The sequence below is a fragment of the Papaver somniferum genome, unplaced genomic scaffold (genome assembly GCF_003573695.1).
Source record: "Papaver somniferum cultivar HN1 unplaced genomic scaffold, ASM357369v1 unplaced-scaffold_132, whole genome shotgun sequence".
Taxonomy (NCBI): domain Eukaryota; kingdom Viridiplantae; phylum Streptophyta; class Magnoliopsida; order Ranunculales; family Papaveraceae; genus Papaver; species Papaver somniferum.
In genome coordinates, this window is record NW_020622381.1 from 366,746 (window position 1) to 383,303 (window position 16,558).

Consider the following 16,558-nt stretch of genomic DNA (forward strand, 5'->3'; position numbering starts at 1 on the left):
TCAAAATATGATCATGTGAAAATCACGTGGTAACATCTTACACGATTTGTGTGAGACAGTCATTTGATGTAGGCTCGGAATGTTTTGTATTGATCATTCGATCACTTGAAAATTTCTTATAAGCTAATAGTTTGTGTGAGACGGCTATTGTCGTCTTATAAGAATGTTTCAATGATTGAAATGGGAGTTAAGAGCTAAAACCCATGTCTGGATACATTACGGTTTATGTACTTAGATAACGAACTATTTTGACGGAATTCAGGATCGGAAGTTTGCATACCCGTTCGTAACTTATTCAACTGTTTAAGTCAGGGTACTTAAGTTTGCATACCTGTTCACAAACTGATTTAATTTTTGAAGTTCGGGAACCAAGTTTGCGTACCTGTTCGCAAACGGTTTCAACTGAGTTCGGTTCGGAGCTAAAGTTTGCGTAGTCGTTTGCAAATTGTCGACTTGTGACGAATGTACATAACTTAAGTTTGCGTACGCATTTGCAAACTTAAGTGGTTCAAGTGATTAGATCGGATAAATATGATTTCATACTCATGAACAAATATATTTATAGAATAAGGAATGCAATCTTTGCAAACCGTGGCTAAAATGTTCATGAACTGATTCTTTTGAATCAATACGATTTTGCTTCAATTGTGTCTTATATACTTCTATGAGAATATAAGCAATTGAACAACTCTATGAGTAACACAATTAGATTCATTTGATTATCAATTGATCTAGAAGTGTTAAGATGAACAAGGTTAAGAGAAAAGTGTCCATATGGCTAACTTCGGTTAACTGTTATTGAGCCAACTCAATATACACGTTTAGGTACGGTTATCTATATCTAAATGAAGGTATATTTCATTTGCGTATAACAAGCTAAAAACCATCTAACGGCGGACATATATTATCTTAAATCTTGAATCAGGTTTCATCTAACGGTGAATATTGATTGCTTTGTTCCAAAGTTATCAAACCCTGATTTGAATACTATATAAGGGATAACTCTAGCATCTGGGAAAGCTAATCCCCACACCTCATGTGTGATACTATTTGCGACTAGAGTCGATTCTCCTTTAACCTAGGTTTTTCCTAAAACCATTATAGGTTAACGACTTAAATACTTCACTGGGATTCTGATGCCAGACCCAACTATTTTCTCTGTAGTTGCATGTTCTGGTCTTACTTTGTTCTATCGTATTGAGTATTATCTTCTCTAAGATTTGCTGGAGATTTACATCCGATAGGTAAGATATAAAAAGTAATCACAAAGCTCTTCGTCTCATTCTTTGTGATTCCACAATAACTTGTTCTACTACCATATAGTTAAGTTATTGTGAGGTGATTGATATATCTAGGTTGTTCTTCGGGAATATAAGACCGGATTATCAATTGGTTTATGTTCACCTTGATTTATCAAAAGACGAAACAAAACTTCGTAGGAATTTCTGTGGGAGATATATTTATCTATTCAAATATACTTTTCTGTGTGAGATAGATTTGTTTATCAAGTCTTCGACTTTGGGTCGTAGCAACTCTTAGTTGTGGGTGAGATCAGCTAAAGGAATCAAGTGCGTAGTTGTGAATTGAACTCATATCTCATATATGCTTAAAAGTTAAATTTATTATGTTTTATGAACTAAAAGTAGAACAAGCTTTATGAGAATTTTTCGCAGTATTATTCTACTCGTGGTCACACTGTAATTAGTGCATTATCCACTCCGTAAGATTCTCTTATGTTGAGTCATGTCGATTGAGTTATCTCTTTGTTCGTAACTGGCGTTGAGATTAATTTATGTCGACGTTTAGGATACAAATTCGTGTGATTAATTAATGTCCGACAAAATTCTTCTTTTTCATTAAAGTAAGGTCACTCATGTTGTTCTCTTGGGAATGACATCAAACGGGGGAGAGTTCTTAATTGAACTTGTGCTTAATTCCTATATCTTTGTGGGGAGAGTGGGCGTGGAATATAAAGGGGATGCTTGTATCTTATATCTCCTAGATGAGTCACTAAGTATTTTATATTCTGTGATATCATCTAAATAAAAGTTGATATGCATTCCTTTTAAAGTCTTAGAGTATCTTTTGTTTGAATTCAATACGATCCCATAATTTTTGTACCTTTGCCAATTTTTATTGACAAAAAGGGGGAGAATTTATTAGTAGTTTCGCACTACATACACATGGTTTACGGATCATTATATAAAGGAGGGTGAATAAATATCTATAGGTGAAAAGACGAGGGTACCCAAATACACATCAATATTTTTATTTCAATCTATAAGTCCTCTACCGAATGTGATCATCTATGGACAAAGTCAAGACAATACGAAAATTCGGTTCACACTTCGTGTGATCGTCTATGGATACGAGATCGAGACAATACGACAACAAGATAACTTGTGTGATTGACTATGGATACAAGATCGAGACAATACAACAACAAAGTGTGTTACTTGATAATAGGTTCGGATATTACCAAACTCTATAGCATCACTATCAAGTATTGCGGAGTTAACGTACAAGTATAATTTACTTTTAATTATAATAAAAACAATTATAATTGCAGAATATAAAAGTAAATTACATAGCAAGATTTTGTTAATGAGGAAACCGCAAATGCAGAAAACCCCCGGGACCTAGTCCAGTTTTGAATACTCTCATAATTAAGCCGTTATACAAAATCTAATACCAACTTCGTATAGTTCAGACCAAGCAGACTACACCTAGCTACTTAGTTCCCTCATTATCCCAACGCCTTCGACTTCTAGAGTCACGCACGTGAATAACAAGACCTTTGGATCGTATTCAAAACAGCAAAGGAATAATCTGTTTGGTAACCACTTTAATCAATCTTTTTAAAGATATAGATGAATCGTTGACAAAGTCTCTTTCGTTTAATCTAGTAAACTCCTTTGTTTGGTTAGATAAATCTATCCAATAACTACTGAAGTATTCAAGTTTAGATTCATATTCAATCAATATAGATCTCAAAGAGAAATATAGAGAATGTTGATCTGACGCAACTAATCAATCGGATCTATCATATATAAATCGATTCTGGTTGGATCCCAGCCAATCAAGGTTTGTGCACTAAATCCACAAGATACGAAAACTAATAAGAATTCTTCTTCATCTTCAAATCTTTTTGTATCTTTAAAACCAGCACAACACCACTTGAATATCTTGTGATTAATCACCCACATAACGGAGTCTGTTAACAATGGATTATCACAAGATGTCTTTAGATCTAACAACAGTTCTAAAGATCCCGTCGATACTTCGGTCTAGTTTGAGTGAATCTTATATCATAAGAGAAGATTCTCAAGCATAAACAAACTAGGTGTTATCAAAGTTTCAACATTTGTTAGCCAATCAAATCAAATCGAAAACTAATAACACTACAATTATCTAGTTTCCCACCAACGGTACTCGTAGAGCTTCTTGATCCCACGGAAGTCTTTAAACGAGGGGTCGTAAGAGATTTCACCGAATTAGGATACTTTCTGAAAAAGCGGGGGTCTAACAACCACACACAATATTTCATTTGGCAATATGAATAGACAAACTCCAATATACTTTCAAGAGAATCAACTAGACAGTCAGACTCAATTTATAGAAAATCATATCAAAGAGTTTTATATCTCTATCTCTCGATTCAATCCGCAATCATCAAATAGAAATTTGCGATCACGATTGAATATAACATAAGTAACTTGAACGGTACCAAAGACCAATGTTTAAGGATCAATCAATTTCAAGCAACAACCAAAGGTTGGATTTACTAATTGATCGATTCAACGTATAACCTGTGATATTTCAATTATATAACAAAATATAATGCGGAAAAGAAATAACACAGACACCAGAATTTTGTTAACGAGGAAAACCGCAAATGCATAAAAACCTCGGGATCTAGTCCAGCTTTGAACACCACACTGTATTAAGCCGCTACAGACACTAGCCTACTACCAATGAACTTCAGACTGGAATGTAGTTGAACCCTAATCAATATCACACTGATTCAAGGTACAGTCGTGCTCCTTACGTATCTGATCCCAGCAGGATACTACGCACTTGATTCCCTTAGCTGATCTCACCCACAACCAAGAGTTGCTACGAGCCAAAGTCGAAGACTTGATAAACAAATCTGTCTCGCACATAAAAGTATATTGGAATAGATAAATTTGTCTCCCACATAAATACCTACCAGTTTTATTCCGTCTTTTGATAAACCAAGGTGCACAGGAACCAATTGATAAACCAGACTTATATTCCCAAAGAACAGCCTAGTATTATCAATCACCTCAGAATAATCTTAATCGTATGGTAGCGAAACAAGATATTGTGGAATCACAAACGATGAGACAAAGATGTTTGTGACTACTTTTAATCTTACCTATCGGAGATATAATCTCGAGCAAATCTTAAAGAAGATAGTACTCAATACGATAATCCCAATGAAGTCTTTAAGGCGTTAACCTACAGGGTTTCGTGAAAAACCTAAGATTAAAGGAGAATCGATTCTAGCTTATACAACTAGTATCATACATGACGTGTGGGGATTATAGGTTTCCCAGTTGCTAGAGTTCTCCTTTATATAGTTTTCAAATCAGGGTTTGCAATCTAAGTTACCTTGGTAACAAAGCATTCAATATTCACCGTTAGATGAAAACCTGATTAGATTCAAGCTAATATCTTTCAACTGTTAGATCGAACTTAGCTTGTTATACACAAATGAAATGTACCTTCATTTAGGTTTAAGTAACCGTACTTACACGTGTACACCATGTTGACTCAACGGTAGTTAACCAAGGTTAGCTATATGAACACTCTCATATCAACCTTATTCATCTTAACCATAACTAGTTAAAATGACTCAAATGAAACTAGTTAAGGAGTTGTTCAATTGCTATATTCTCATAGAAATATACAAGAACACAATTGAAGCAAAATCGGTTTGATTCACTCGAATCAATTCATGAACATTATAGCCACGTTTTACAAAGAATGCATTCCTTAATATATAAATGTATTAGTTCATGAGCCAACCGATTTCAGAACTTTAACCACTCAAGTATGCATACGGGTACGCATACTTAAGTACACTTCCAAAACCCAGCAGAAATTCATGGACCTATACCTTACGCAAGTATGCCTACTGGTATGTGTACTTGGTACACGGAATTTCATAACTACAAGTACGCATACAGGTATGCATACTTTAGTTCTGGTCATGGATCACATACATGCAAGAATGCACACTATGTTTATAATCCAATGATGGTTAAGTATTCTAAACTCTATTCCAATCATTGAAACTTTCTTAGAGGATGGCAATAGCCGTTTTCACACATTATTAGCATCAAAGCAATTTTCAAATTATTGAAATAATCATAACGAAACATTCAAAGTCTACACCAAATGATTGTATCACACAAACCATGTAAGATGTTACTCGGCAATTTTCATATGATCATCTTTTGACTTTCATCAAGAATATAAGATGAACTTGGTTGAAGCGAAAGCTTACCAACACATATTTCGAGAAATATGTAAGCGAGTTAATCTCAGCTCGAAATCTCAAATGTGTATAATCAACAACTATATAATAATACTACTTTTGTCTCAATATAGGAGATAGATTGGAAATAGAATTTTCAAGTGATTGATGAGTTTTAGTCTCCACATACCTTTTGTTGATAAAGTTCTACAAGATCTCCTTAGTAGTTATTCGTCTTCAATTGATGAACGTCATGAAGTCTAATGCTCAAACACAATCTATCCTAGTCCGAGACATCACTATAAGTAGACTAGAAATCAAGACTTTTAGTTTTGATCACTAACATTGACAAACAAGCTTGAGATAGCAACGGTTGCGAGTTCGACCGAGCGGTGCTCTAATACTTTCTTCTCTGAATAGAGCTCCACCAAAAACAACAAGAAATGAAGTTTGCCTGGCTCTTAGGATAGTTTGCTAGAAATGCAAACTTTGATATTTATAGACCAAGGATGTTTGGACACCAAGGAATTTCCAAAACATAAAATATTCTCAAGATATACAATGAATGGCAGAATTCGGTTTTCATAATTCCAAGAAATGTTGGTCTAATATTTCCAAAATCTCTCAATATTGAATCTCCAATTAGTAAATTCACATTACTATTTTTATTCTCTAGAGCTAAAGAATATAAAACCAAAAACCTTAATTAAAAGATTCTTAATTTATTTCGGCATAGGATCACCTTGAGTACCCAGGAATATCTTTGAACAATAAATGATAACAGTTACTACTCGTGTTCAAAGTATGTTGACATCTTCTCACTGCAAATCCTTATTTCATATTTACATGGATTTATTTTCTTGGAATCGGTTATACCATACTTCCAAACAAGTTTAGAATTGGTTTGCAAGTATTCCAAGACTACTATGTGATTGGTTATACCAAATCACAATGGTTAGTTGTGATCGGTCCTTCCAAGTCACATACATGGGTTCAGATCGGTTATACCTAAATATGGTACCTACATGTGATCGGTCATACCAGTTCCCAGGACCGGTTACACCAATTACAAGGATCGGTTCCATCTACACATGGTATCTACTTGTGATCGGTCACACCAGTTACCATGACTGGTTACACCAATTACAAGGATCGGTCACACAACCCTTATGATCGGTCACACCAATTACAAGGATCGATCAAACCATCTCATGGTGATTACTTAGGATCGATTACACCAATTACCAGGACCGGTCATACCATAAATCTAGGCATTGTGATCGGTTATACCAAGATACATAACCTGAGTTAAGATCGGTTCTACCAACAGCCAGACCAATAATCCTATTGATTTACCTTTGATTCACAAAACAAGTTTATGAATGTACTTCCTTTAAACAAATGTAAAACATTATTTCCTAGGATGAAATCTTCACCATAACCCATTCACATAATCATAACACTATATACAAGATTATGTCGATGTCTTATCTACGAAGTTCAAAAGATAAGTGTTATACTTAGTAGTATAATTCCTTAATACTATGATCATGTTACATCACTAGAGTATAATATACAATATATACAGTATATACAACTTCAGAATTATGTTTTCAATATAGCACGACTTGAAAGATACGTTAGGAATGAAACAGTTCAAGTCAATTCTCTAGAGCTATGCATTAATTACTGGTAATTAAAGCATATAAAACCAAAAACCTTAATTAAAATATTCTTAATTTATTTCGGCACAGGATCACCTGGAGTACCAAGGAATATCTTGAACGATAAATGATAACAGTTACTTCTCGTGTTCAAAGTATGTTGACATCTTTTTACTGCAAATCCTTATTTCATATTTACATGGATTTGCTTTCTTGGAATCAGTTATACCACATTTCCAAACAAGTTTAGAATTGGTAGTATTCCAAGACTACTATGTGTTGGTTATACCAAATCAAAATGGTTAGTTGTGATCGGTCCTTCCAAGTCACATACATGGGTTCAGATCAGTTATACCAATCATTAGGATCGTCTATACCTAAATATGGTACCTACATGTGATCGGTCACACCAGTTACCAGGACCGGTTACACTAACTACAAGGATCGATTTCATCTACACATGGTATCTACTTGTCATCGGTCACACCAGTTCTCAGGACCGGTTACACCATTTATAAGGGTCGGTCACACAACACTTATGATCGGTCACACCAATTACAAGGATCGATCATACCATCTCATGGGAATGTTTAGGATCGGTTACACCAGGACCGGTCATACCAAATCATAAGTCTAGGCATTGTGATCGGTTATACCAAGATACATAACCTGAGTTAAGATCGGTTCTACCAACTCACACATGTTGGTCATCTAAATATATACAATGAATAGCCGGACCAATAATCCTATTGATTTCCCTTCGGTTCACAAAACAAGTTTATGAATGTACTTCCTTTAAACAAATGTAAAACATTGTTTCCTAGGATTAAATCTTCACCATAACCCATGCATATAATAATAACACTATATACAAGATTATGTCGATGTCATATCTACGAAGTTCAAAAGATAAGTGTTATACTTCGTAGTCTAATTCCTTAATACAATGATCATACTATTATGATCATGTCACATCACTAGAGTATAATATACAACATATATAATATATATAGCTTCGCAGTTATGTTTTCAATATAGCACGACTTGAAAGATACGTTATGAACGAAACAAGATCAAGTCGGTATTACTAACCTCAAGTGTAAGGATGATGTCGTCATTGTAGTTCGTTACTTCTTCACATTCTTCAGGTCTTCGGAGTAATGCTTGTATGTCTCAACATTCCTAGACTTTCTAGTCTAACCTAAACGAAATTGACTCTAGTATTTAATCAAGCGACTCTAGATGAGATTTGATAGTAAGATATGACAACCAAACTTGACATACCAACGCTTGGTGTGTTCAACCGAGCTGTGCTCTAACAATCTTCCCCTTTGTCAATTTTAGTAACAAAACTCTTATTACATATGGAGCTAAACGAATTACAAAATAACTTATTCTTCATACTCTTGATTCCAAGTTTCAGCAACACAATAACCTGCATATATTCAATCAATAAATGCCGATGTTGACATTCGAATAAAAAAAGATTTTACTCCCCCTAAAAGCAAGCTAGGTAAATATTCAATCTGAACATCTTTGTTATTCCCCTTTTGTAGTAAGTATTACTACAGAGAAATGTGATATGTTTCTCCCTTTTAGTTAATGTTTTACTCTTTGTTTAAATATAACGTTTAAGCATGATAGAGCATTGCTCGGTCGAACTCGCATGCGTTGCTATATCAAGCATGTTTGTCAATATTAGTGATCAAAACTATATGTCTTGATTTCTAGTATACTCATGACTAAGTCTCGGTCTAGGATAGTTAGGAATAGTTGAGCTCCAGACTCCACGACGATTATCTTGCAAAGACGAAGAACTACTCAAGGAACCGGTGGAACTTCATCCGACTAAAAGGTATGTGTAGACTTGAACTCATCTTGTCACTCAAAAGTCTATCTACTCTATCTCCTACTCTTGAGACAACAGTCGTATAAGTATGATAATTTTCATACATACACACTTGCTATTTCGAGCCGAGTTTACTCGCATCTCTTTTTCTCGAAATACGTGTTGGTAAGCTTTTGCTTTAACCATCTTCATCTTACCCATGACGAAAGTCAGGATGACGTTTCAATCTTGAAAATAGCTTTGATGACGATAGTCGATTCTTTATGTCGAACGACTGTTATAACATTATAGAAGAATATTTCAATGATTGAAATGTAGAGTTGAGAATATGTAACCATCTATGGATAGTACACATAGCTATGTCCATCGTTTTGTTTTCATCTTTATTTTTTTTTGGTTTATTTATTTAAATTCTAAAAAATTGGTTTGGAAGATGATTTTTGCAGTATTAATCTTTATGGTTTTATATATTGCAATATATTATGGGATACGTGTGTTTGCGTCCGTGAACTATAATTCTCCCATATGATGTCAAAAGTTATCTCTTTTATATGTCCAAATGCAAATATTGATACAAGATCGATGAACTTTTGACAAACAAAAGTTAAGCCTATTATGTCAATTATTGATGGAAGATAGGTTAAAATCTTTTGTTTGCAAGGATTATGTCTATTGTATGTCATTGTGCAAATAGTGATGGAAAATAGAATGAATCCTTGTATATGCCGCAGTATTGATCATTCCCTGATCCATATTTTATATGTGTATTGCAATGCTCCATGAGTTTTTCTTGTGTTGAGCATAAGAAGATTGAGTTAATTATTCTTTTATGGTGAACTTAGTCATAGCTCCGTAAGTTCTCTTATGTTGAGCATTTCCAACTAGATTAATCATAGATTCGTTTGTGGTTATTTTGGTTGTGTATTCCAATTAAATTAATCATGGGTTATCTTGTGATTAGTTTAATTGAGTTTTTTGGATATAGAAAATCATTTCTTTATGGTTCTTGGTGTCCAATAAAATCCTTCTTTTCTTGTAAAAGTAAGGTTGCTCTTGTTGTTCTCTTGGGAATGACATCAAATGGGGGAGAGTTCTTTTGAACTTGTGCTTAATTTCCATATCTTTGTGGGGAGTGTGGCTGTGGAATATTTGAGGAGTTATCTTGTATCTTTATAAACTCCGTGATGAATGCATTTAGTTTCGGCTTTATGATTGCATCTAAACAAGTTGGTATGAACTTTTCTTTGGTCTTGAACTGTCTCCATGAAAATTTTCATTAGGATCCCGTTTTTGTACCTTTGCCAATTTTATTGACAAAAAGGGGGAGAATTAATGTGTTTTTCACACTACAAATACATATGATTTACGTGCTTTACGGGTCATTATGTAAGGGGGAGTGGTTTTCATGTTGAGACGAAGTATTGGCTAAGGCGGAGTGATACATATCACCATAGTATTGTTGTCGAAGTTGTGATATGACAACTATGATGTTGTGTAATAATACTATGACATTGTATAACAATGATCGAGAGCCTTTGTTTTCTCATTGTTATGGCAACGAAACTTCAACAACTATGATGTTGAACTTACAACCTTTGGAATCATGGGAGTACTTGAAAAAGACGAAGTTTTCGAGTAACGTTGAAGCGCCAAGGAGATCAAGCATGGGGGAGTTCTTTTGAACTTGCGCTTAATTTCCATATCTTTGTGGGGAGTGTGGTTGTGGAATATTTGAGGAGTTATCTTGTATCTTTATAAACTCCGTGATGAATGCATTTAGCTTCGGCTTTATGATTGCATCTAAACAAGTTGGTATGAACTTTTCTTTGGTCTTGAAGTGTCTCCATGAAAATTTTCATTAGGATCCCGTTTTTGTACCTTTGCCAATTTTATTGACAAAAAGGGGGAGAATTAATGTGTTTTTCACACTACAAATACATATGATTTACGTGCTTTACGGGTCATTATGTAAGGGGGGGTGGTTTTCATGTTGAGACGAAGTATTGACTAAGGGGGAGTGATACATATCACCATAGTATTGTTGTCGAAGTTGTGATATGAGAACTTTGATATTGTGTAATAATACTATGACATCGTATAACAATGATCCAGACCCTTTGTTTTCTCATTGTTATGGCTACGAAACTTCAACAACTATGATGTTGAACTTACAACCTTTGGAATCATGGGAGTACTTGGAAAAGACGAAGTTTTCGAGTAACATTGAAGCGCCAAGGAGATCAAGCATGGGGGAGTTCTTTTGAACTTGCGCTTAATTTCCATATCTTTGTGGGGAGTGTGGTTGTGGAATATTTGAGGAGTTATCTTGTATCTTTATAAACTCCGTGATGAATGCATTTAGCTTCGGCTTTATGATTGCATCTAAACAAGTTGGTATGAACTTTTCTTTGGTCTTGAAGTGTCTCCATGAAAATTTTCATTAGGATCCCGTTTTTGTACCTTTGCAATTTTATTGACAAAAAGGGGGAGAATTAATGTGTTGTTCACACTACAAATACATATGATTTACGTGCTTTACGGGTCATTATGTAAGGGGGAGTGGTTTTCATGTTGAGACGAAGTATTGACTAAGGGGGAGTGATACATATCACCATAGTATTGTTGTCGAAGTTGTGATATGAGAACTTTGATGTTGTGTAATAATACTATGACATTGTATAACAATGATCGAGACCCTTTGTATTCTCATTGGTATGGCTACGAAACTTCAACAACTATGATGTTGAACTTACAACCTTTAGAATCATGGGAGTACTTGGAAAAGACGAAGTTTTCGAGTAACGTTGAAGCGCCAAGGAGATCAAGCATGGGGGAGTTCTTTTGAACTTGCGCTTAATTTCCATATCTTTGTGGGGAGTGTGGTTGTGGAATATTTGAGGAGTTATCTTGTATCTTTATAAACTCCGTGATGAATGCATTTAGCTTCGGCTTTATGATTGCATCTAAACAAGTTGGTATGAACTTTTCTTTGGTCTTGAAGTGTCTCCATGAAAATTTTCATTAGGATCCCGTTTTTGTACCTTTGCCAATTTTATTGACAAAAAGGAGGAGAATTAATGTGTTGTTCACACTACAAATACATATGATTTACGTGCTTTACGGGTCATTATGTAAAGGGGAGTGGTTTTCATGTTGAGACGAAGTATTGACTAAGGGGGAGTGATACATATCACCATAGTATTGTTGTCAAAGTTGTGATATGAGAACTTTGATGTTGTGTAATAATACTATGACATTGTATAACAATGATCGAGACCCTTTGTTTTCTCACTGTTATGGCTACGAAACTTCAACAACTATGATGTTGAACTTACAACCTTTGGAATCAGGGGAGTACTTGGAAAAGACGAAGTTTTCGAGTAACGTTGAAGCGCCAAGGAGATCAAGCATGTGGACGAGAATCTACAAAGTTAAATTTATTTTGTAATCCATATGTATTGATAGTTTTGTCACTAAAATTGACAAAGGGGGAGATTGTTAGAGCATTGCTATATCAAGCATGTTTGTCAATATTAGTGATCAAAACTATATGTCTTAATTTCTAGTATAATTATGACTAAATCTCGGTCTATGATAGTTAGGAATAGTTGAGCTGCAGACTCCATGGTGATTATCTTGCAAAGACGAAGAACTACTCAATGAACCGGTGGAATTTCATCCGACTAAAAGGTATGTGGATACTTGAACTCATCTTGTCACTCAAAAGTCTATCTACTCTATCTCCTACTCTTGAGACAACAGTCGTATAAGTATGATAGTTTTCATACATACACACTTGCTATTTCGAGCCGGGTTTACTCGCCTATCTTTTTCTCGAAATATGTGTTGGTAATCTTTTGCTTTAACCATCTTCATCTTCACCCGTGACGAAATTCATGATGACGTTTCAATCTTGAAAATAACTTTGATGACGATAGTCGATTCTTTATGTCTAACGACTGTTATAACATTATAGACGCATGTTTCAATGATTGAAATGTAGAGTTGAGAATATGTAACCATCTATGGATGTAAGCATTTAGTGTGTTCGCACATTTGTGTATAAATCCATGTGTCGGAAACCAAGTGCGTGCATATGTGTGCATGCGGTATTGGTTAAGGAGACAGGTGGGTATGCGTACCCGTACGCATACTGGCGGAAGTTCACGTCCGTGAAATTCTGCTGGGTTTGAAGTTTACGAACTCAAAAACCAGTCACCTTAGGTACGTGTACCCATACGCGTACTGGCGGAACTTTTTCACCCGAAAAAGTCTGTTGAGTTTGGAAACTAAAACCAACTCAAAATCCGTTAGCTAAGGTACGCATACCCGTATGCATACCCAAGCTTGTTATCTCTCAAATAGGTAGCTCATGGACTTAAAACAATAAATTATAAGGAATGCAATATTTCCAAACCGTGGGTATATTGTTCATGAATTGATTCAAATGAATCAAACCGATTTTGTTTCAATTGTGTCTATGTATATAGACCTAAGCAATTGAACAACTCTTGAACTACTTCTTATGAGTCATTTGAACTAGTTATGAGAAAGATGAATACGGTTGATATGAAAGCACTCATATGGCTAACCACTGGTCAACCATTTGTGAACCAACCAATGTACACATTTAGGTACGGTTACTCAAACCTAAATGAATACATTTCATTTGTGTGTGACAAGCTAAGTTTCGATCTAACGGTTGAAAGATATTAGCTTGGATAAATCAGGTTTTTCATCTAACGGTGAATATTGAATGCTTTGTTACCAAGGTATTGGATTGCAAACCCTGATTTGAAAACTATATAGGAGACGTCTAGCAACTGTGCAAAACTAATCCCCACACCTCCTGTGTGATACTAGTTGGTTTGCTAGAGTCGATTCTCCTTTAATCGTAGGTTTCTTCTCGAGACCCTGTCAATTAACGACTGAAAGACTTTATTGGGATTGTGAAGCCATACGAAACTACTTCTCTTGTAGTTGAGCGATCTGATCTTGCCATTTTCTATCGTACGAGTTCAATTGGAATAATTGACTTGAGATTATATCTCCGATAGGGCAAGATAAAAAGAAATCAAAAAACATCTTCGTCTCATCGTTTGTGATTCCGCAATATCTAGTTTCGCTACCATACGATTTAGATTATTGTGAGGTGATTGATAATATTAGGCTCTTATTCGGGAATATAAGTCCGGTTTATCAATTTGTTCTTGTTCACCTTGATTCTTATCAAAAGACAGAACAAAACTCTTAGGTTTATTTGTGGGAGACAAATTTATCTATCTTTGTAGATTTTTCTGTGTGATACAGATTTGTTTATTAAGTCTTCGACTTTGGGTCGTAACAACTCTTAGTTGTGGGTGAGATCAGCTAAGGGAATCAAGTGTGTAGTATCCTGATGGCATCAGAGATGTAAGGAGTGCAACTGTACCTAGAATCAGTCTGGGATTGATTAGGGTTCAACTACAGTCCAGACCGAAGTTAGTTTGTAGTAGGCTAGTGTCTGTAGCGGCTTAATGTTAGGTATGAAATCTCTTCCCACTCAAGTTACTTCAACTACAGTCCAGTTTCAGAAGTAACTTCAGATTCTCTTCCCACTCAAACTAATGTGCAGGGGATTCACACATCAGTTGGAAGAAAAAATTCTCCGAACGATAATGTTAGGTATGAAATCTCTAATCACTCCCGTGATCAGAAAGTGTGACTTTTTTGTAACTCAAAAGGGCATACTGTGCAAAAAGGGAAATCGAAGTTTAAAAACAAATCGTTGGTTCAACTTCAACACACCTTAGATTTAATTCTTAAAGGTGTAACTGACGTTCGTATGTCTAAACCAGTTGGTTTTAGTACACACCCTGTGATCCCTACCAGGAGGTCAGTTCGATGAGTTCCTCAAATGTACAAAAGGATAATAGACCTGTTAACGTTTATCGTACAAAAAGAACTCATGTTCTCTCTCCTATCAGAAATGGAGATAATCTTAATCATGATGTAAATCATTTATCGAGTAAATAATGCAGATATGAGCAGATGGATGACAACCTAAGATTGATTATTGAGGGATCTAAGGATATCATCAAAAAATTGTGTTCTCCATCGAGACAATACTCTTCAGGTAAAAATCCTCACTATGTGACATATTATGATGATAGTAAATCCTATGATAATTTTTCACATCATAACGGTCTTCTTCCAAAGTACAGAAGAAAGGGGTTTAACTATAAACAATTTATATTTGACGAGCTAAAAGCTCATACTTGTGCCAATTAATCACAAGGTTGAAATCTCTCACACAAAAATCCTGGTTGAGAGATATGTTCAGGTATACTTGTTGTCAAGATGTTTTTTGGATTCCCATGCTGACTTTTTATTGTCTTTAGCATGTGTATCCTGCAAAAATGCTTGCACAAGTATTTGTCTGTTATGATCAAAATTTCTATTTGTTTGATTGGTTAAACAAGGTGCTACTCTTGTACTCTAAAAGGTTGCTTCTCTATGAGACCTTGTTTGAATCATTTTGATTGCAAGATCCTTCAACAAGGTTGTGTACGCACGACTCTTTTTCTTGGGTTGAGATTGTTCTCGTACAGGTTCCCGTGTAACTGGCACGAGTCAATTAAGGTAACCCTAAAAATTCCTTCCCTAAGAAACCCTTTAAATGCCCGACCTATTGAGTTATGCATCACGTACGCATACTCTAGGTTATTCTCTGGGTTTTCAAGAATGTCTTCTTCTTCATCTAGCAAAGGGATTTCTTGAAAAAGGTTTTGGTGTTGAATCGAAATGGAGGAAGAAATGGACTTTTGTAGAAGAAGGTACACCTAATACGTCGTGCTACTATGCTTACTCACACCAAGATATTGAGAATGTGGGTATGGTTTCGGCTGAAGTGGTTCACGACTTTCTTAAGTATTTTGAGGAAGCAAAACTGCAACTTGTTGATACAATGAAGGATCTCGATGTGATCAGAACTGAGGTGAAAAAAGTTACTACTGACCTTGGTCTCATAAATTCACAGGCTAAAGAACTTCTCAACAAAGATATCTTCTCCGAAGACGCAGTTGATAATATGAATCACAAGCTCAAAAGCCTCGAAACCCGCGAAGCTTCCGAACGCGAACTTTGATTTAGCTTGTGATCGGTTTTAAAGTAGATGTTTTACTTCATTAATGTCTAGAAAGTCTTATTATGAGAATTTATTTCTAATGTCTTAGGAAGAATAACTAGAGTTTGGAATACCCATTATTGTGAGTACACATAGCTATGTCCATCGTTTTGTTTTCATCGTTTTTTAGGTTTATTTATTTAAATTCTAAAAAATTGGTTTGGAAGACGATTTTGCAGTATTAATCTTTATGGTTTTATATATGGGATATGTGTGTTTGCGTCCGTGAACTATTATTGTCCCATATGATGTCAAAAGTTATCTCTTTTATACGTCGATATGCAAATATTGTACAAAATCGATGAACTTTTGACAAACAAAAGTTAAGCCTATTATGTCAATTATTGATGGAAGATAGGTTAAAATCTTTTGTTGCA